Source organism: Anomaloglossus baeobatrachus, chromosome 11 (assembly GCF_048569485.1).
Source record: "Anomaloglossus baeobatrachus isolate aAnoBae1 chromosome 11, aAnoBae1.hap1, whole genome shotgun sequence".
NCBI lineage: Eukaryota > Metazoa > Chordata > Amphibia > Anura > Aromobatidae > Anomaloglossus > Anomaloglossus baeobatrachus.
The window spans coordinates 74,195,641-74,219,372 of record NC_134363.1 but is presented as its reverse complement, the minus strand read 5'-3'; the positions used below and the strand labels follow the sequence as shown (position 1 = coordinate 74,219,372).

General features: G+C 48.7%; 1 protein-coding gene across 1 annotated transcript in view; it reads left to right on the top strand.

Moving 5' to 3' along the window:
• The window catches only part of LOC142255960 (sulfotransferase 2B1-like), a 221,894-nt gene that overhangs the window by 37,463 nt on the left and 160,699 nt on the right, over window positions 1–23,732 (top strand). The window contains exon 2 of the mRNA XM_075327422.1: window positions 11,345–11,455. The gene's annotated coding sequence lies outside the window, so the exon portion shown is untranslated. The remainder of the gene's footprint in view (window positions 1–11,344; window positions 11,456–23,732) is intronic.

Genomic DNA, 23,732 nt, shown 5'->3' with positions numbered 1-23,732 from the left:
AATATCGCGTAACCAAGGACAGGGCTTCTTGGTTACCCGATGTTTACTGTGGTTACCAGCCTCCGCAGAAGCCGGCTCCTGCTGCCTGCACATTTAGTTGTTGCTCTGTCGCTGTCACACACAGCGATCTGTGCTTCACAGCGGGAGAGCAACAACTAAAAAATGGCCCAGGACATTCAGCAACAACCAACGACCTCACAGCAGGGGCCAGGTTGTTGCTGGATGTCACACACAGCAACATCGCTAGCAACGTCACAAAAGTTGTTCGTTAGCAGCGATGTTGCTAGCGATGTTGCTTAGTGTGACGGGGCCTTTAGATATCCATGGGATTGACATAATCTAGAAATATGCATAAGCACGTATTTTATACAATAAAAGAGACTTTATGTATATTTATACAAGTTAATGGTAAGGCTGGTACCTTGTGACATGAACACTTTGCTCCTATGATTATAGATAACGTCTCCTCTCTAATTCTCGTTTGTCTCATTTAGACTAAGGGTGGCTTTGCACGTTGCAACATCATCTACTACATGACACCATCGACACAAAGTTGGCAGAGTTCCTCATTAAAACCAACCCGGTGACACCAGTCTTCTATATATTGCCTAAGATTCACAAAGACCTCCAGAGACCCCCCAGGCGCCCCATTATGGCCTCGATGGAATCGATTCTGTCTCCCTAAAGGTACCGTCACACTAAGCAACTTACCAGCGATCCCAACAACGATAGGGATCGCTGGTAAGTTGCTAGGAGGTTGCTGGTGAGCTGTCACACTGCGACGCTCCAGCGATCCCACCAGCAACCTGACCTGGCAGGGATCGCTGGAGCGTGGCTACACGAGTTGCTGGTGAGCTCACCAGCAACCAGTGTCCAGCCACACGTGCAGAGAGCAGGGAGCAGCGCACACTGAGCGCTGGCTCCCTGCTCTCCTACTTACAGCACACATCAGGTTAATTAACCCGATGTGTCCTGCAGCTAGCTACATGTGCACAGAGCAGGAGCCGGCAGCACAGGCAGTGAGAGAGGCTGGTATCGAAGGTAAATATCGGGTAACCAAGGACAGGGCTTCTTGGTTACCCGATGTTTACATTGGTTACCAGCCTCTGCAGAAGCCGGCTCCTGCTGCCTGCACATTTAGTTGTTGCTGTCTCGCTGTCACACACAGCGATCTGTGCTTCACAGCAGGACAGCAACAACTAAAAAATGGCCCAGGACATTCAGCAACAACCAACGACCTCACAGCAGGGGCCAGGTTGTTGCTGGATGTCACACACAGCAACATCGCTAGCAACGTCACAAAAGTTGTTCGTTACCAGCGATGTTGCTAGCGATGTTGTTTAGTGTGACGGGGCCTTTAGCCATCACGATAGACAGGATTCTTACACCATTGGTTCCCTTGATACCATCTTATCTGAAAGATACCTCAGATTTCTTGACTCAAATAAGGGGTTTACCTTCCATCCCACCTGGTTGTTTGTTGGTTAGTCTAGACGTGAATAGCCTTTATACGAGCATTGAGCACACAATGGCATTCAATCAGTAGACTGGTTCTTAGAACAACACGGTACCCTTCCTCCGGCCCAGCACACTTTCTGTATGGACCTACTCCAAATAGTATTAGGTCATAATTTCTTTCTTTTTGATGACCAATTTTACATGCAGCAGTGGGGCACAGCGATGGGCTAAAACATGGCGCCTCCATATGCAAATATATATAATGCATTTTTTGAGGACAGATACATCTATAATCATCCCCTATGGGTACAACATAGCATCATTTGGAGAAGATTCATTGATGATATTTTTGTCATTTGGCAAGGTGACATTGACTCTCTCAACAATTTCTATCATGATATTGTGACACCCTGGACTAGTCAGATCGTCCCACGTAGTCCCATGCACACACCACCCCTCCCTAAAAAGGTGACAGTAGCCAAACTTCAAAACCTTACTATGGGGAGATAAGGTATGCACACCAGTGACTATGTAAGGGGAATACATGAAATAGCAGAAACTGCTGTGTGAATACTGACTTGAAAAATCCAATAGCTATATGCAAGAGTGAAAATGTGAAAAATGGAATCTGCATTACTGCCATGAACATATGAATCAAGAGAAATGTAGCTACTGAATTGATCAATGCAATAGAGCACCAACACTACGCCAAAGTATTTCTCTACGTTGGGGTCCCTAGCTTGTGTGTGTCCTCTCATGCAGTTAAAAAACTTACCGTGTATGGGAAGCTGAGACCCAGGCTATTTATGCGTATGATATGGATTGGCAATAGGTGTGGTTGGGGAGGGTTCACAAACGAAAAAATACTAACAAATAGGAATAACGTTTGGAACACCATTCTAAGTCCGAACTGGGTGCAAAAACCCCAAAAAACATCACTATGGGGAGATAAGGTATGCACACCAGTGACTATGTAAGGGGAATACATGAAATAGCAGAAACTGCTGTGTGAATACTGACTTGAAAAATCCAATAGCTATATGCAAGAGTGAAAATGTGAAAAATGGAATCTGCATTACTGCCATGAACATATGAATCAAGAGAAATTTAGCTACTGAATTGATCAATGCAATAGAGCCCCAACACTACGCCAACGTATTTCTCTACGTTGGGGTCCCTAGCTTGTGTGTGTCCTCTCATGCAGTTAAAAAACTTACCGTGTATGGGAAGCTGAGACCCAGGCTATTTATGCGTATGATATGGATTGGCAATAGGTGTGGTTGGGGAGGGTTCACAAACGAAAAAATACTAACAAATAGGAATAACGTTTGGAACACCATTCTAAGTCTGAACTGGGTGCAAAAACCCAAAAAAACATCACTATGGGGAGATAAGCTGAGACCCAGGCTATTTATGCATATGATATGGATTGGCAATAGGTGTGGTTGGGGAGGGTTCACAAACGAAAAAATACTAACAAATAGGAATAACGTTTGGAACACCATTCTAAGTCCGAACTGGGTGCAAAAACCCAAAAAAACATCACTATGGGGAGATAAGGTATGCACACCAGTGACTATGTAAGGGGAATACATGAAATAGCAGAAACTGCTGTGTGAATACTGACTTGAAAAATCCAATAGCTATATGCAAGAGTGAAAATGTGAAAAATGGAATCTGCATTACTGCCATGAACATATGAATCAAGAGAAATTTAGCTACTGAATTGATCAATGCAATAGAGCCCCAACACTACGCCAAAGTATTTCTCTACGTTGGGGTCCCTAGCTTGTGTGTGTCCTCTCATGCAGTTAAAAAACTTACCGTGTATGGGAAGCTGAGACCCAGGCTATTTATGCGTATGATATGGATTGGCAATAGGTGTGGTTGGGGAGGGTTCACAAACGAAAAAATACTAACAAATAGGAATAACGTTTGGAACACTATTCTAAGTCCGAACTGGGTGCAAAAACCCAAAAAAAAACATCACTATGGGGAGATAAGGTATGCACACCAGTCAGTATTCACACAGCAGTTTCTGCTATTTCATGTATTCCCCTTACATAGTCACTGGTGTGCATACCTTATCTCCCCATAGTGATGTTTTTTTGGGTTTTTGCACCCAGTTCGGACTTAGAATGGTGTTCCAAACGTTATTCCTATTTGTTAGTATTTTTTCGTTTGTGAACCCTCCCCAACCACACCTATTGCCAATCCATATCATACGCATAAATAGCCTGGGTCTCAGCTTCCCATACACGGTAAGTTTTTTAACTGCATGAGAGGACACACACAAGCTAGGGACCCCAACGTAGAGAAATACTTTGGCGTAGTGTTGGGGCTCTATTGCATTGATCAATTCAGTAGCTAAATTTCTCTTGATTCATATGTTCATGGCAGTAATGCAGATTCCATTTTTCCCATTTTCACTCTTGCATATAGCTATTGGATTTTTCAAGTCAGTATTCACACAGCAGTTTCTGCTATTTCATGTATTCCCCTCACATAGTCACTGGTGTGCATACCTTATCTCCCCATAGTGATGTTTTTTGGGTTTTTGCACCCAGTTCGGACTTAGAATGGTGTTCCAAACTTCAAAACCTTGTCACCACCCTCCAGGTTTGATGTCCACACCAGGGGGGCAGAGCCAGGCGGTTGGCTCCACCCACCAAGGAGTTCACAGGCCTGGAGGTGGGAAAAAGCAGTAGTTCTTGAGAGGAGTTGGAGAGAGTAGTTTGACAGTGGAGGAGAGAAGTCAAGTTCAAGGGAAGACCTGTGACCAGGTCTGCCAATAGTCTACTCAGGTGTCTGGGTTGGAGCCCAGTCACCTCTGGCAAGGAGGCAGACGGTGGTGGCCTCCTGAATGGGCTGGGATTACAGCCGGTGGAACCGTAGGGACTGGGGTCGGGCGGTGGCCCATCGGTACCGAACCGGGGAGCCGATTGGAAACCGGAGCACCAGGAGGGGTACTCAGACCCAGTATGAAGCCCAGAATACACAGTGCAGAGTCAAATCAACTGATTGAGGACTGGACTTTAGGACCTTTCCCACACAAGACCCGACTGAAGACAACAGCCCAACCATTAGGGTAGAGCCACCTGTTATGGGAGAAGCTGCAGCCAGCTGCGGGCACCGTTCATCACCCCGTTTGGTTTACCAGAGACTCCAGCGTGTTGTATCATAGTGAGTACACCAGTTCCTTCGGGCCGCGCACCGCACAAGCACGCACCCAGCACCACCCTCGCGCCCCCCGGACCATCACTCCCCCACCCACGGAGGGGTGAACACCATGCTGCGCAACACCGTCCCCGGGAGGCCTAGTCAATGGCAGCGGTGGTGTCCATCCACTCAAAACAACCCGTGGGTGGCGTTACAAACTTATATCCCTTATAAACCACCACGGCGCCGGCCGTGGAGTTCCCCACCGAAGTTCCTGCGTGTAGCGCCAACCCCCTTGCAGAGCGACGTGACCCCCGGGTCCGTGAGGAGCTCGAGCCACCCACCGTACGAGCACGGATCCGAGCGGCTCGGCAGCCGGCCGAGCCCGCGGGGCAGTACACATCGACTCTTCTGGCGTCTATGATCAGGATAGAACCGTCCACTTACCTGTGGAAGTGCACCTTGAAATTATCGTTAGCGGCGTCCTGCTGAAAAATTGTAGAATCCGCGATCTTGTCACCTTCCTGTGGCGCGAAGTTTCCCGCCCAAGCCGTCTTCTCCAAGCATAAAGGGCGCGAAAAAGTGAAGCCCCGCCCCCTGAGAGCAGAACAGTGCAAAAAGCAAGGAGAGTGCCCTTAAAAGACCAAGGGGGGGACGGGAAGAAGATGTCCGTACCTACCGGAGATGGCGAAAGGGCATCAGCTGCGGGAGCGGCGGCGTCCGAAGACGGGAATGTGGCGGCCCTCGCTCCGGTCGCAGGAGCGGGGGAGGCCGCGGTTCCAGTGGTCGCAGAGGTAATGCCGATCTCCCTGCCACACGTGCCCGGTGCTACCTGGCTACCCCAGTACGATGGAAAGCCTGATGCCTTACAGATGTTCCGGAAAAAGATAAACCTGATTCTTGACTTGTATGCGATGACTGGCAGACAGCGTGAAACGGTAGTGCTCGAGCAGCTGAACGGCGTGGCCGAGCAGGAGACGGAGACCTGGACGGACGCGGACCGGGCCTCGGTGACCACTATCTTCGAAAAACTCCAGACTGCCTTTGAAACCCGCACCGAGGCTGAGTTGCGGATGCAGTTCTACCAATGTCGGCAACGGCCCGCGGACAGTATAAGAGACTATGCCTTGCACCTGCAGACAGCCCTCTGGACAGTGAGGCTGACAGCAACAAGATGTTAGTGGAGCAGTTTCTGCAGGGACTGGGGTCTGCTGAAGATTGCAAACAGCTGCGGTTATGGACTTTGGAGCACGCCGACCTAGACTTTACAGTACTAAAGGAGCGGGCCATTAAGGCCCTACAAGCACCAACCGTTGGCGCACCTGACGCGACCCCTTGGCCGGTCGAAACCGCACCCGTGTCTGTAGCACCCCCTCCCTTGGCTCTACCGGTCCCTGCCGCACCTGTCGGGACGATACAAGCGCTGGCCTTGCAGGTCCGACGCATGAATGAAGATCTCACCCGGATCCTCGCCACACTCCAGCTACCGACGAGAGTCAAGCCCCAGGAGAAGATCCAGCTCGCCGACAGCCCGGAGGAAGTCCCTTGGATGCAGCGGAGGAAGAACACCGACCCGCGGTATGGGCCGCCTGTGTGCTACAGGTGCAACAAGCCTGGCCATTACTCTAGTCGATACCTGTTAAACGAGCAACCCCTGAGGCCAAGGGCCAATCCTCAGGAGTAGACCCTCACGGCCTGGCTGATTGGCGAGACCGGTATGTTGGAGGCCGCCCCATCATCTCCCTGGCAGTGGACTATGACCCTGATGGACACCGGGCCTGCTGCAGCAGCTGTCTGCCACTGCAGGAGGAGGTCGGCAGAGGACCCTACAGCGTGAGATCCGGACCCTCCTGCACCGGCAGCAAGTGAACCTGATGGGTGTTGAGATTGGTGGAGTGCGGGTGATGGACGCAGCCCCTTTGGTGGTCCCGCCAAGCAGCGAGATGATGATTTGGTGTAGGGCAGCAGTAGGCCCCCAGGGATTGGATTACCCGACATTGGTGTAACAGTAATGGTAGCCAGAGGGGTGATTGACGTCAAGAAGGGGAGAGCGCCTGTGAAAGTGCTGAATTGCGTGGAGGAAGAGGTTAGGCTCCCCCGCTACGCCACCAACGCTAAGCTGTTCACCATAGACACCCACGCCATCCATGAGGCCACCCCCACTACCCCTACACCCAACATGAGCAGTGACACCCCATCTACGCAACTAGGAGTGGTGAAGGGAGTTACATGTCGGCACTGAATCTACCCCGGTACACCACAAAGACGGGGTATACAGGGTAGTACAGGAGTATGGGCAGGTTTTCAGAAAGCACCCGCTAGACTTCGGGAGGATTAAAGGGGTTCAACATCATATCCCCTCAGGCACACATCCACTCATTAAGGAAAGGTATAGGCCGATACCACCAGCACACTATCAATGCACCAGAGCGTTGAGGAACATGAAGGAGGCAGGGGTCATCTGGGATAGTTGTAGTCCCTGGGCAGCTCCATTGGTGCTGGTAAAGAAGAAAGATGATACCATGAGAATGTGTGTGGATTCCCGGAAGATCAACCAGATAACGCATAAGGATGCCTACCCTCTCCCCCGCATCGAAGAGTCGCTGGCTGCATTAAAGACTGCTAATTATTTCTCTACCCTTGACCTTACCAGTGGATACTGGCAGGTGGCAGTTGCGCAGTAAGATCGTGAGAAGACTGCATTTGCTATCCCCATGGGACTCTGCGAGTTCAATAGTATGCCGTTCGGGCTGTGCAATGCCCCTGGGACCTTCCAACGGCTCATGGAGTGCTGTTTGGGGCATCTCAACTTCGAGACTGTTCTATTGTATTTGGATGATGTGATCGTGTATTCCAAGACGTACGAGGCCCACCTGGACCACCTGCCATACCTGACGCACGGGAAGAGGGACCGGTTGTCCCCTCGGTCCTACTCCCTTCCCCTGACACCACTGGGCCCAGGAGGTCCACACGCTCCAACCTAGGTAAGCCCCCCGCTTAGGTAAAGGGAGACTGCCATTTAGGCGTGCAATATGTTGATTGTGTAAATAGCTGAATGAATGAGCACTAATCACCCGAGGCTTTCACCTGATTGACAAAGTTAAAGGCAGCGGAACCTGGTTGCCAAGTTGAACAGTCCCCGTTGGGACCATACTGCCCCGTTTCATAAAGACAAGGCCGAGAACTGGCAGGCCAACCCAAACACTATTGGGCTTGGAAATAACACACCCCCCCTTAACAGGCCTTCCAGTTTCACAGCCTCCGGAGAGGCAGACTGGAGGATGGGCCTGCGGGAAATAGATGGCCGAGGCCCGCCACCACTGCAACCGGTGGCAATCCTCTGGGTCAGGGGTCCCCTGGATGTGGGGCCTCTGAAAAGACAAGCAGATGTGAAACCCTGCACCCGTCCCGTTAAATAACGCCTGGGCCCGTTCCTGGACTGGGGAAAAGGGGTGCTGCCCGCTTCTTAGGGGCAGTATCAAGGTTCACGTTGTTTGAGTGGGTGACTTAAGGATCTGGTCCCGTTTCCCGTTAATAAAAATGTTACCGTTTGCAATGTTTAAGTATGTGCCTCCCGTAAGGAAGATTGGAAAAAAATGCATAATGTTTAAAATGTTTTTCTTTTTGCAGTTACAAAATAAACCAGTGATGGACAGGCAGCCCGCGGATGGTCTGCATTAAACCAAGGGGGAATGTGACGCCCTGGACTAGTCAGGTCGTCCCAGGTAGTCCCATGCACACACACTCCCTCCCTAAAAAGGTGACAGCAGCCAAACGTCAAAACCTTGTCACCACCCTCCAGGTTTAATGTCCACACCAGGGGGGTGGAGCCAGGTGGTTGGCTCCACCCACCGAGGAGTTCATAGGCCTGGAGGCAGGAAAAAGCGGAGAGGAGTTGGAGAGAGTAGTTTGACAGTGGAGGAGAGAAGTCAAGTTCAAGGGAAGACCTGTGACCAGGTCTGCCAATAGTCTACTCAGGTGTCTGGGTTGGAGCCCAGTCACCTCTGGCAAAGAGGCAGATGGTGGTGGCCGCCTGCAGGAGCTGAGATTACAGCCGGTGGAACCGTAGGGACCGGGGTCGGGCGGTGGCCCGCCGGTACCGAACCAGGGAGCCGATTGGAAACCGGAGCACCAGGAGGGGTACTCAGACCCAGTACAAAGCCCAGAATCCACAGGGCTGAGTCAAATCAACTGATTGAGGACTGGACTTCAGGACCGTTCCCACACAAGACCCGACTGAAGACAACAGCCCAACCATTAGGGTAGAGCCACTGCCAAGGCATAGAGACCCAAGGGGACAGCGTCTGCGGGCAAACAGGGCTCTCCCGACACCCAGCAAGCCGGGGAGCGGACTACCGTTGCTTAGGCATAGGAGTCAAAACATTCACATAAAGAGGTGCAGGAGAAAGGCGGAAACCACCAACCTGTTAAGGGAGAATCTGCAGCCGGCTGTGGGCACCGTTCATCACCCCGTTTGGTTTACCAGAGACTCAAGTGTGTTGTATCATAGTGAGTACACCAGTGCCTTCGGGCCGTGCACAGCACCAGCACCCAGCACGCACCCATCCTCCCGCCTCAGCACCTCCCTCAGGCCCCCGGGACCATCACTCCCCTACCCACGGAGGGGTGAACACCAAGCTACGCAACACCGTCCCCGGGAGGCCTAGTCAATGGCAGCGGTGGTGTCCATCCATTCACCACAACCCGTGGGTGGCGTTATGAACTTATATCCCTTACAAACCACCGCGGCCCCGGCCGTGGAACTCCCGACCAAAGTCCCTGCGTGTAACGCCAACCCCCTTGCAGAGCGACGTGACCCCCGGGTCCTTGAGGAGCTTGATCCACCCACCGTACGAGCAAGGATCTGAGCGGCTCAGCAGCCGGCCGAGCCCACGGGGCGGTACAATATCTGATCCTACACACCAGGTCTAAAGGCTGCTTTACACCAGAAGATCTATCGTGCGATAGATCGTCGGGGTCACGGTTTTTGTGACGCACATCAGGCATCGCTTGCGATGCCGGCCTGTGTGACACCTCCTAGCGACGCAGTATCACTCACAAATCGTGAGTCTTGTACTGCTGGTTAGGTTTCATAATATCGTTTAATTTAATTGTTCATCGTTCCCGGGGTAGCACACGTCACTCCGTGTGACACTCCGGGAACGATGAACATCACTTACCTGCAACCCGCGGCTCTCGCCGGCTATGTGGAAGGAAGGAGGTGGGCGGGATGTTTACGTCCCGCTCATCTCCGCCCCTCTGCTTCTATTGGCCGGCGGCCGTGTGACTTCGCTGTGACGCCGAACGTCCCTCCCACTCCAGGAAGTGGACGTTTTGCCGCCCACAGCGAGGTCGGACGGGAGGTAAGTACATGTGACGGGGGGTTACCGACTTTGTGCGCCACGGGCAGCGATTTGCCCGTGACGCAAAAAGGACGGGGGCGGGTATGATCGATTGTGAAATTGAACAATCGGTCGTACCGTGTAAAGCAGCCTTAACTTTCACTATACATAGTGATCCGATCCAGATTAACTTTCTGGACACTATGGTCATATTATCACCTGAAGGTAACATTAGCCCAGACCTGTATGTCAAACCCATGGACAGAAATAGTTTGTTACTATACTCCAGCTGCCATCCCTCACATACCAAAAAGGCGCTTCCCATCTCTCAGCATAGGAGGATCGAGCGGATAGTCTCGGATCCCACTAAACGCATCTCAAGGTTTCAGGAGATGGGGAATAAATTCACCTCAAGAGGTTACCCCCACTCTATTGCACACAACTGGTCCTCTCCTACCTCCACTTACCAACATGACAATGACAAATCCCGTATTGCGTGTGTTCAAACATATCACCCCTTCCCACCCATTTTCAAGGGCATCTTTTCTAGACATTGGCCACTGCTGCAGAAAGCTTATCCATCCATTACAGAATTCTCCACACTTCCTCTTTTTTTGCCACAAGAGACCCAGAAATCTTAGGGACAACCTGGTGAGAGCGGGCATTGGGCCAACTACAACCCACTCGCGCCAGACATTTTTGGGTACTCCTAAAGTGGGTAATTTTCCATGCCTGCACTGTTTCCAGTGTAACAATCTCACTAACGGTCCCACATTTACACATCCACATACGGGTAAGATTTTTCATATCAAGGGATTTTTTACTTGTGAATCATCATTTGTAATCTGTCTCATCAAGTGCCCATGCGGTCTCGGATATGTTGGGGAAACTACCCAACATATCCGGGATCGCATAAGTAAACATAAATCCACTATACGTTGTGGAGAGACCCTCCTTCCAATCCCATACCATTTTGCAGCAGCCAATCACACAGTGGCCCAATTAAAGTTTCAAATTATTGAACATATCCCGAATGCACGCAGGGGTGGTGATAGGATCCGTAGATTAAAGGAAACAGAAGCTTTTTGGATCCATACACTAGCCACTCTGGAACCGAAGGGGTTAAACCGTGAATATGAAGTTCAGTTCTAGTTCTGTATTCACATACACATAGGTTGTCCCCTAGGACTTCAGGGTTCTACAGTATCTTGTTGTTGATATTAACAATTTTTGACATAAAAATACTGTAATATTATCATGCTCTTGTATCATGTTATTCTCCTTTTTCTTTCATGCAGTGATTACTCTTCAGTTACTACCTTTCTTGTTACTAATCTGTTCCTTCATATCCCAATGCAACATTAACCTCTTTTTTATCTTTTTAGGTTCCCTTCACCACGTGATTCACCTGTACTGCACAGTAACCTCACTGATTCACCTGTCCTTATTAGATCTTATACCATCACTATAGCTCCACGCAGATCCTGCACTATATGGTCAGTATGAAAGTATGTGTTACTACCCTTTAGTTCCTATTAGCAGTTCCCAGTCACTCTGCGCAAGCGCGGGCCAGCGCTACTTAGACACCACCTATCATACCTCCTATGGAGCGTCACCACCACTCTGCGCTGTGCGCATGCGCGACGTAGGTCGCTGCTGCGCATACGCTAATGTGCGGTTCAGTAAGTCCTGCTGCGTACCACTCCCTAACGAGGAAGTGAACGCAGATACATAGCGTCTGGCACCACCTCCTACCACAACTTCTGTTTTCCAGGAACGTCTTCCACACTGTGCGCATGCGCGATGCAGATCGCTACTGCGCATGCGCCAGCGTGCGTTCCACTGGGTCACGCTGCGCTCCACTTTCTAACCAGGAGGTGAGCACAGGTGTGCAGTGTTCCCAGCATATATAACACGGCCATCACAGCACCAGCGAACACACCAGCCTGGACCCTCATCTTGCATGTTGTCATAGGTATGTTCCTCCTGCGATTCTCTTTGCACACATTATATTGTATTTGGCTAGTTAATACCTAACACTTTGCTCCTATGATTATAGATAACGTCTCCTCCTTGCACTGGTCCTAACACTGACCTAACATGGTATTACGCCACCTCCTTGCACTGGTCCTCATACTGACCTATCATAAGGTATTTCACCTTTCACATTACTCTGATCTAATTCTGTATCATTTATCTAACAGTCTCCCTTCTTCTACACAGACATCCCTTTGGGAATATCCTATATTCTGACCTGCAATTTGGCTGTAAATACCTGGTCAGAGGGCAGTATATTTCTCCATTTAGATAAGGTTATGGTATGTCTACAATATCTTATGTGGCTATTCCTCTTCTATCCTCTCAATACAAGGTTTTTCTTGAATACATTCCTTATATGTTCTCCTGATAAAGAACTGACAAGTGTAACACACAGCGACACTGGTTCCATGTACATACAGTTCTTCTCATGTCACAAGGTACCAGCCTTACCATTAACTTGTATAATTATACATAAAGTCTCTTTTATTGTATAACATACATGCTTATGCATATTTCTAGATTATGTCAATCCCATGGATATCTAATACTACCAGTATCTTACAAGACCATAGACATCTCTTCATATATGCATACACAGGTATTCAGCTTGCTCTACTATCTTGCGTTATGCTCATACTGACAGGACTGCTTTAGAATGATTCTCTAATTCTCGTTTTTCTCATTTAGACTTAGGGGTACTTTGCACACTACGACATCGCAAGCCGATGCTTGCGATGCCGAGCACGATAGTCCCCGCCCCCGTCACAGCTGCGATATCTTGTGATAGCTGCTGTAGCGAACATTATCGCACCGGCAGCTTCACATGCACTCACCTGCCCTGCGACGTCAATCTTATTAAGGGGGCGGGTCGTGCGGCGTCATAACGACGTGACACGGCAGGCGGCCAATAGAAGCGGAGGGGTGGAGATGAGCGGGACGTAAATATCCCGCCCACCTCTGTCCTTCCGCATAGCCGGCGTGAGCCGTAGGATGCAGGTAAAAGATGTTCCTCGCTCCTGCGGCTTCACACACAGCGATGTGTGCTGCCGCAGGAACGTGGAACAACATCGTAACATCGGTCCTTCCGAAATTATGGAAATGACCGACGCTACACCGATGACACGATTACGACGCTTTTGCGCTCGTTAATCGTATAAAAAAGGATTTACACACTATGATATCGCCTGCGACGCCGGATGTGCGACACTTTCAATTTGACCCCACCGACATCGCACCTGCGATGTCGTAGTGTGCAAAGTGCCCCTAAGAGTATAGTCTTCCCCCACTCATAGATGTCTGTACGTCATTCCTATTGGTGCATCATAATCATTAATTTTCACATCTAGGTACGTTTTATGTACGATTTTGTATCTTGTCACCTCTATCATATCATCTGATATGTGTATTTCCCATGGACTTCTTCGGGATATGTTATGTTAATTGACACATAGGGATAAAGATGCAAACCCTTGTTTGTTATGCTTGAAGACATTGTTTAAACTTGTATGAGATGTAATCTCCCTTCTCTCTTGAAATACTCTGGATAATTGTTATTTTGTAACCGTGATCATGTTTTTACTTTGTGTAATATTATGTTCTTTTTGTTATTTATGTCACCAGTCTGATTTAATCCTCGAAAAAAGTCCATCTGGGACTGAAACATCGGGGACAGACTTATTTGAAAAAAAACTTCTTTGTTTCAATAAAACAACGTTAGTGCACTATCTCGGATCTTGTTTTGCTTTTTCTTGTGGTGTGCCGGAGCTTCTTTTTCTAGTATTGGACTATTTTTGTTTCCGAGCACCCCAGTTTCTATAGTTGAGCCAGATCTATTCTGATTTCCATTCACAAAAGACGGCCGCTGGGCGATCAGCTGATCGTTCACAAAAGGCGGCCGCCGGCCGATCAGCTGATCATTCCGGCCGCTGTTACTGAATTTACAGATCATGGTCTTTACTGTGCGCATGCTCACAGTAAAAAAAACGATCCGCCGCATACAAAAAATGTTACATTCAGCATTGCTCCAGCCTGACGGTCAGTCAGTAAACGACTGATCCGTCACGCCGCGGATGCAACGCAGGGCCATTAGTCACAATCTGTCGCTAATAGAAGTCTATGGGCAAAAAACTGATTCTTGTAAAATATTTTGCAAGATACCGTTATTCCTCAAGGCGACGGATTGTGACTGATGCAAAACAATGCAAGTGTGAAAGTAGCTTAAGTCCTGTCTAAAATAAGCCCTTATGCCCCCCCACTCCATCTCCTCTCGTGGGTTCTCTGGTGTTGATACAGTATTGCTCCATTAGCCAACTCAGACCTTTCATCTTCAATATGCACAGTATGTCTTCATCGTCCTTCTGTAGTAACAAGGTACAGTATACAGACACTTCCCAAATATATTACTTCCCATTCATTGGGTTTTTTTATGTGCACAACCAATGAACCAGGCAGAGAACATGTGGAATATTAATCTTCCTTGGAAACCAAATAATCCTAAACTTGTCCATACCAAACCTTTCAAATGTATGTAGTTTAAAAGCAGACAGCCTACTAGTGTGTACCTATGGGAGATGCAACAGTCTAAGTACTCAGCATTAGTATACTATAAGGATAGATGGGTCACTGACATTCCAAGAATACCTAGAATTGCTTTTCTAAAAGAATTCTGGGACATTTATACTGCCTGTCCGAGAAAGCCAACCCCCCACTTTGCAAGTTAGGACACAAGCATGTACCAAGAGTCACCGGTCAGACAGATCTGCAATATCCTATGTAGCCAAAGTCCTAAAGCGAAGACTCATAAAGGTAAGAAATCCCACCTGTGGCTACATTTGTGTATCCTTTTGTTTCTTCTGTTTGGGTTGTTTGGCGAAGAAAACTGTGACTGCTGAATATGCCAATATTTTCCACCTTTTGTTATGGGAAATCCAACAAAGACCTGATCTTGACAGCTGATCTGAAAGCACTATAATTGTATTTAGAATAAAGTGACAGTTAAAATAGATATAAAAGGTATATGAGATCCTTATTAATGTTACATAGTTACTAAGGTTGAAAAAAGACCTAGGTCCATCTAGTTCAACCTTCCTCCACCAGTTCTACATTTGGTCACTAAGTCTTTTATAACCAACAATGTTATGTGTACTGAGGAAATCATCCAGCCCTTTTTTGAAAGCTGTTATGGTATCTGCCATTACTACCTCTTGTGGTAGGGTATTCCACAGTCTGACTACTCTAACTGTAAAGCACCCTTTCCTATTTAGCTGCTGGAATCGCTTTTCTTCCACTCGCAGTGAGTGCCCCCTGGTCCTTAGTATTGTTTTCGGAAGAAATAAGTCATGTGCCAGTCCTTTATATTGACCACACATGTATTTATACATATAAATGAGATCTCCTTTTCTAAGCTAAACATATCTAACTTTTTCAACCTCTCATCATATGTGAGGCCTTCCATTCCTTGTAATAGTCTAGTTGCCTGCCTTTGAACTGACTCTAACTTCTGAATGTCCTTTTTAAAATGTGGAGTCCAAAACTGGATCCCATATTCCAGATGTGGCCTTACAAGTGATTTATAGAGGGGTAACAATACGTTGGGATCACGGGATCTAATCTCTCTTTTTATACACCCTAAAATCTTGTTTGCTTTAGCAGCTGCTGCTTGACATTGAGTTCTGCTGCTCAGCTTATTTGTAATGAGAATACCCAAGTCCTTCTCCTGTTCTGTAGTCTAGAGTTTGCTTCCATTTAATGTATACGCAGTTGTAGGATTACTCCGTCCTAGGTGCATTACTTTACATTTATCAACATTAAATCTCATTTGCCAAGTATCTGTGAGAGAGGAATTTTGTAAAAGGGTACAAATAAAACCTCGAGCTCACAGCGACCATATGGAGTTGCTATGTCCCGACCAAAGAATGTGGAACTTCAATATCAACAAATCGTAAGCAAAACATAAACACATCAGATTTCAAGAATAATTCTGCCTGAACAGAACTGGCGTGTTCTCGTTTCTGTGAGTACATCTTATCTACAGCATCTCAGACAACATCCTAGAAATATCTGCAGGCTTAAGGGCCATTTACACGCTGCAACATCGCTAACGATATATTGTTGGGGTCACGTTGTTAGTGATGCACATCCGGCACCGTTAGCGACATCGCAGTGTGTGACACCAAGGAGCAACGTTCAACAATTGCAAAAACATCAAAAATCGTGGATCGTTGAAACGTCGCTCCTTTACCAAATATCGTTGGTGGGGTTTGCCGCTGGTTGTTCGTCGTCCCTGTGGCATCACACATCGCTATGTGTGACACCGCAGGAGTGACGAACATCTCCTTACCTGCGTCAACCGGCAACGAGGAAGGAAGGAGGTGGGCGGGATATTCCGTCCGCTCATCTCCGCCCCTCCTCTGCTATTGGATGGCTGCCGTATAACGTCGCTGTGATGCCGCACAAACCGCCCGCTTAGAAAGGAGGCGGATCGCTGGGCAGAGGGACATCGCAGGGAAGGTAAGTCCGTGTGACAGGTGTAAGCGATGTTGTGCGCCACGGGCAGTGATTTGCCCATGACGCACAACCGATGGGGGCGGGTACGCTCGCTAGCGATATTGATACCGATATTGCAGCGTGTACAGTACCCTTTAGTCTTGGTTTCTTTCAGCTCTAAGAAAACACGAGTTTATAAAGCTGGTATATAGCCGGCACACAGTACATATAACATCGAAACATTATGGATTATATTAGTTGTATTGATTTTTTTTATCAATAGAAATATAGTTTAAATTTACTAAATTAATGAGGAGCGCACTCTAGTGTTTATTTAACCCCTTCATGACCCTGTATGTACCTATTTGGCAGTAACTTCTCAACCTTGGACGTACTGGTACATTCTGGCGATCATGAGGGCACAGAAACTGCACCCCAGCAATTGCCGCCGTGATCTCGGCTTAACTGACAGCCAAGCCCCGGCGGTCTCAGCAAGGGATAATCTCTCCACCATCCCTGGTTGTTTAACCCCCTAAATGCCACAATCAGTATAGTTCAAACCATTTAAGGGCGGACCTCTCCCATCTGATTGATGCCCCTCTAATTTCATTACAAGGACCTGATTGTTGCTAAGTTGACTTGAGGTCATAATGACGACCTTTGGGCCATCCAGCTATGGAAAGCCTCTGAGATCATGCCAGGGGCACAATCCAGAGGCTTCTGTCATTACAGCATTGACAGATGTAATGTATTATTATATTATGATCAGAGCAATAAAAGTTAATGTCCCATATAGGGACCAAGTTAAAAAAAAGTTAAAACAATTTGTAAACATATTTTTTTAAAAATCAGAAAATGAAGAAAAAAAAATGAAAAAGTATACCAATAAATATGTATATTTATGTTAAAAAAAGAACACATATTTGGTATCACCGTGTTCAGGACAACTCAATCTATAAAACTGTCACACTCGTTTACCCCTATAATGAACGGGATGAAGTTCACTACAACCAAGTTTCAACCAAAAGATTTGTCATGAAGATGCAAAGTAGAGAAAAAGTATTCCTTTTCTATCATTACATTTAATCCTGTTTAAACTTCCCCTTCATCAAGATTAAATCAATACCTTAAAATGGCCAAGTCTCTGCATAAAAAAATAAATAAATCCAAAGTATAATTGTGCCGCCCCCACGTCAGCAGCCGGGCTGCTCGGATCCGGATCCGCAGTGGCTCTAGGGGTCTCCGGACCCGGGGGTCGTGCGGACACTCAAATAAAAAGGGGCGTGATATGTACAGGGGAATATTGTAGATACTTCGTGACGCCACCCACGGTGTGTGGTAAGATGGAGTACCACCGCTGCTGTTGGGGAGCACCCGGGGGTGATGGGGCGTCAGCTGGGTGTTTAACCTCTCCGTGGGTAGGGGTGGATGATCCGGGGCTCAGTGTCCAGACACGGGAGGTGATGGCTGCCAGGGGTGGTTCACCGGGCCGGACCGGAGGGTGTTGGTGTACTCACGATTAAATGATTGCACACAAGTCCGCTGGTAAACCAAGGTGTCAGTGGCCGGCTGCCGCGTCTGGGTGGCACTATGTACTTCTCTCCTTTTGTGGACAACCTCGTTTGGAACAGGGAAGTCCTCTCCCGGTTCTGCTTTGGTTGGGTGACGTGCCCGCGGAAACTGACCCGTGGGATCCCCGTGGGTTGTTGCGGATACCCTATCCCCCGAGTTGGGCTGCTGTTTCGCTCCACCTGGGCTAACACTCTGGAACAACGTCTGGAACCTTGTCCCGGCCTGGTTAATTAGAGAAGGGGCTTGCAACCGTCTTCTAACTAGGGTCCAGGTAACCCGCCTGTGCACGGTTTCCAGACCGGATCTCCGCTGTCGGTACCGGTGGGCTCCAACCCTGCCCCGTTCCACTTTGGATTTCCCACGACCCGACTCCCATCGCCTTTGGACACGGTCCACCACTTGCCACCTAGCCAGTAGACCAGGGCCACTACCCTGGCTACACTTCACTAGGCTCAGACTTCCACTTTCCACTGTCAGCTTTGACCTCCACTTCCACTTGACTCCAACAAGAACTTGAACTGAACTTGACTTCAACTGACTGCTTTCCTCCCCCGGATCCTCAAGACCCCTAGGTGGGCGCTCCAAATCCGCCTGGTCCCGCCCACTGGTGTGTCCTTCCTACCCTGAGGGGGGGTGGCTAGGGTTTTGTGGCAGATGGTACCTGATGTGGGATGGTGTTGTGTGGGGTGTAGTGTTTCTCTGTGATGACCTGGCGGCGCCAGGGCATCACATTCCCCCTTGGTTTAATGCGGGCGGTCCGACCACTGACCTTTTATTTTCCTGCACTGAACGGGAAAAAAGGTAGAAACAGTTTAAAACATTACTTCCCTTATGGGAGGCACATTACTTTAACGTTGCAAAAATTGTAAAATTACTTTCCCTTCTTTCACCTGCCACCCAAACAACCTGGTTACTTGGTGCCACCTCTAATCATGGTGGACACCCCTTTTCCATGGCCGAAAGGGCTGGAGCTGTGTTCACATTCATTTTTCCATCTCCTATATAAGAAAGTCCTTGGTTACCCCTCTCCACACACAGCAGTTTTTAATTGCAATGAGATGACACACAGTTAGGGTCATAGAGCTAGGGACCCCAATATAGAGATATACCTTGACGAGGTTTTGGGGCTAAGTTACATTGATCAATGCGATTGCTAAATATCTCCTTTTTCCTAATATTCATGGCAGGTATGCATTTCATTATTCACACTTTCAAGTTAGCAAGTGGCATTTTTCATTGTATGCTTCAATGTTTTTCGGTATGCTTATAGCATTATACTGGTTTCATTACTGGCTGGGCCTCGGCCTACTCGACCGCAGGCCCTTCCTCCAACCGACCTCTCCAGAGGCTGTGCAGTGGTGAGGAGTAACAAGAAAGTAGTTGGGGGTATTTACAGGACCCAAGCACGTTTTTGGGGTGACCTCACCAGTCCTGAGGTCTTGGTCCATTTTATAACTGAAAACAGAGGTAAAACTTATGGACAGAACATTATTGTTTTAAATAAGCCGTAATTCAATAAATGTAATATTAGTATGTACATTAAAAAAAAAAAACTTAAGAAATCAACGGGTAAGCGGAAACCACTACCATTTACTTCTCATCTTCTACAGGGAATTGTGAGGGGCTTTGGAGACATGGCTGCCCATCGACCACCATCCACTTTTTAATGTCCAGGGCGAACCACCCCCTTTCTCCACAGTGTCGGGTGTAACTCACCAGGTCCCCAGGTTCAAGATCTCGGTCCAGGTGACCTGTTGGCAAATGAGGGGCCACATCCCTCTGGGACACAAAGATTTCGGAGTCCAGTCCAGGCTCATAGATGAACCCCCATCCCATTTGGGGGTTAAAGTGGTGGACCTGCCCTCGGTAGGTTTGGCCCCGCACCCGGAAGCTAGCCTGCCGTAGGTGGTCCTTTCCTTGGAAGGTGCGTGCTAGCACATCGGCTTTACGCTTCTCCCAGGCAGCGATTTCTTGTTTCAGCTGCCGCTGCTGTCGCGCCCAGTATGGGGCATGGGTACCGTGCTCCTTCTCCTGCTCGGGAGCTTGGCCCACACGGACGCCCTCGGTGCCGGCTACGACCAGCTTTTCTCTCTGCCGAGAGCCCCATCTCTCACTGGCCTTCTCTGCTTCCCTGCAGATACAGTCATATGAAAAAGTTTGGGCACCCCTATTAATGTTAACCTTTTTTCTTTATAACAATTTGGGTTTTTGCAACAGCTATTTCAGTTTCATATATCTAATAACTGATGGACTGAGTAATATTTCTGGATTGAAATGAGGTTTATTGTACTAACAGAAAATGTGCAATCCGCTTTTAAACAAAATTTGACTGGTGCAAAAGTATGGGCACCCTTATCAATTTCTTGATTTGAACACTCCTAACTACTTTTTTCTAACTTACCAAAGCACTACATTGGTTTTGTAACCTCATTGAGCTTTGCACTTCATACGCAGGTGTATCCAATCATGAGAAAAGGTATTTAAGGTGGCCACTTGCAAGTTGATCTCCTATTTGAATCTCCTATTAAGAGTGGCATCATGGGCTCCTCAAAACAACTCTCAAATGATCTGAAAACAAAGATTATTCAACATAGTTGTTCAGGGGAAGGATACAAAATGTTTTCTCAGAGATTTAAACTGTCAGTTTCCACTGTGAGGAACATAGTAAGGAAATGGGAGAACACAGGTACTGTTCTTGTTAAGCCCAGAAGTGGCAGACCAAGAAAAAAATCAGAAAGGCAGAGAAGAAGAATGGTGAGAACAGTCAAGGACAATCCACAGACCACCTCCAAAGACCTGCAGCATCATCTTGCTGCAGATGGTGTGAATGTGCATCGGTCAACAATACAGCGCACGTTGCACAAGGAGAAGCTGTATGGGAGAGTGATGCGAAAGAAGCCGTTTCTGCAAGCACGCCACAAACAGAGTCGCCTGAGGTATGCAAAAGCACATTTGGACAAGCCAGTTACGTTTTGGAAGAAGGTCCTGTGGACTGATGAAACAAAGATTGAGTTGTTTGGTCATACAAAAAGGCGTTATGCATGGAGGCAAAAAAACACGGCATTCAAAGAAAAGCACTTGCTACCAACAGTAAAATTTGGTGGAGGTTCCATCATGCTTTGGGGCTGTGTGGCCAATGCCGGTACCGGGAATCTTGTTAAAGTTGAGGGTCGCATGGATTCAACTAAGTATCAGCAGATTCTTGACAATAATGTGCAAGAATCAGTGACGAAGTTGAAGTTACGCAGGGGATGGATATTTCAGCAAGACAATGATCCAAAACACCGCTCCAAATCTACTCAGGAATTCATGCAGACGAACAATTACAATGTTCTGGAATGGCCATCTCAGTCCCCAGACCTGAATATCATTGAAAATCTGTGGGATGATTTGAAGCGGCTGTCCATGCTCGGCGACCATCAAGCTTAACTGAACTGGAATTGTTTTGTAAACAGGAATGGTCAAATATTCCTTCATCCAGGATCCAGGAACTCATTAAAAGCTACAGGAAGCGACTAGAGGCTGTGATTTTTGCAAAAGGAGGATCTACAAAATATTAATGTCACTTTTATGTTGAGGTGCCCATACTTTTGCACCGGTCAAATTTTGTTTAAATGCAGATTGCACATTTTCTGTTAGTACATTAAACCTCTTTTCAATCCAGAAATATTACTCAGTCCATCAGTTATTAGATATATGAAACTGAAATAGCTGTTGCAAAAACCCAAATTGTTATAAAGAAAAAAAGGTTAACATTAATAGGGGTGCCCAAACTTTTTTATATGACTGTATATCCTGGCTGTTCCACAGCCGGGACCGGGCACTAGGTAGCAACCTGCGTAGCTGCCGAGGGTGGCTTCTGATGGGCACCGCCTCCGTTGCAGCCGGGCGGACTGCCGGGGCCGACGTCATCAGAGTTGCGGCCGGGTGGACTGCTGGAGCCGACGTCATCACAGTTGCGGCCAGGCTCGGGGCCGGGAGTGATGTCACTAATGCTGTGGCCTGGATCCGGGCCGGAGGAGACGTCTTCCGGAATGCGGTCCGATGCAGGGCCGGGACGGGTGTCGGAGCGGGGTTGCCATTCCTGGGTCCTCTTCTTTAAACGAGACAGGTGCCACTTTCGCTATTTGGGGTAGCGGGCCGATCAGGGCGCTGGCCGCAGACACGAGTGGCGAGGGAGGCGACGTGGCGGATGGGGGCAGGCCGGACCCCTCAGCCAGTACGGCCAGTTCCTGGGGAACATAGGGGTGTGGGTCACTGCTTACCCGCTCCTCCGAAGCCATCTCCATCTCGCGCGCCCGGACAGCTGCAGCCAGGCCCTTCATTTCGGTGGTCCACTGCGTCATGATAAAATGCGCCTGGGCCTGGATCCTCCGACACATCCTCTCCGTCTGCACTTCAATCCAGTCAGCGGTCCTTGTAACGGGCCTCTCCACATGCTGGTCATCGGACCCCTGAGACATCCTGCCGCTTTCTTGTCCAGGAACGACATTTGGCAAAGTCCTGGTGTCCCTGCCTTTTATCTTCTTGTGTCACATGCCGCTTTTTCTGTCCTCCCCCTTGGTTTATCGACAGCAGTCACACGGGACCCACTGTCCTTTGCGCTTCCTGTCTGGGGAGTCACCAACTTCCGCCCGTGTTCCCAGGGGGCGGGGCTTCAACTTTGCGCTCTTTTCCAGGGAAGAAGACGCCGGGCTTGTTGTTTTTCGCGCCCAAAAATAGCGGCAAAATGGCGGCTGTCGAAAAATTTTGAAACGGAGCACCGTTTACAGTCCAAAACAAGGCACACTTCCACCAGGTAGGTGGAGGGGTTACAATCCTGTTCGTGACGCCAGGTTTTGAGGTGTGCCACCCCCACGTCAGCAGCCAGGCTGCTCGGATCTGGATCCGCAGTGGCTCGAGGGGTCTCCAGACCCGGGGGTTGTGCGTACACTCAAATAAAAAGGGGCGTGATATGTACAGAGGAATGTTGTAGATACTTTGTGACGTCATCCACGGTGTGTGGTAAGATGGAGTACCACCGCTTCTGTTGGGGAGCACCCGAGGGCGATGGGGCGGCAGCTGGGTGTTTAACCTCTCCGTGGGTAGGGGTGGATGCCCCGGGGCTCAGTGTCTAGAACACGGGAGGTGATGGCTGACAGTGGTGGTGCGCCGGGCTGGACCGGAGGGTGTTGGAGTACTCACGATTAAATGATTGCACACAAGTCCGCTCGTAAACCAAGGTGTCAGCGGCCAGCTGCCACGTCCGCGTGTATACAGTTCCCACACCCGGCTGGTGTACCAATGCCCCTTCCTCCGGCACTATGTACTTCTCTCCTTTTGTGGACAACCTCGTTTAGAACGGGGAAGTCCTCTCCCGGTTCTGCTTTGGTTGGGAGATGTGCCCACGAAAACTGACCCGTGGGATCTCAGTGGGTTGTTGCAGATACCCTATCACCCGCGTTGGGCTGTCGTTTTTCTCTATCTGGGCTAACACTCTGGAACAACGTCTGGAACCTTGTCCCGGCCTGGTTAATTAGAGAAGGGGCTTGCAACCATCTTCTAACGAGGTTTCAGGGTTTCCGGACCGGATCTCCGCTGTCAGTACCGGTGGGCTCCAACCCTGCCCCGGTCCACTTTGGATTTCCCGCGACCGGACTCCCGTCGCCTTTGGACACGGTCCACTGCTTGCCACCT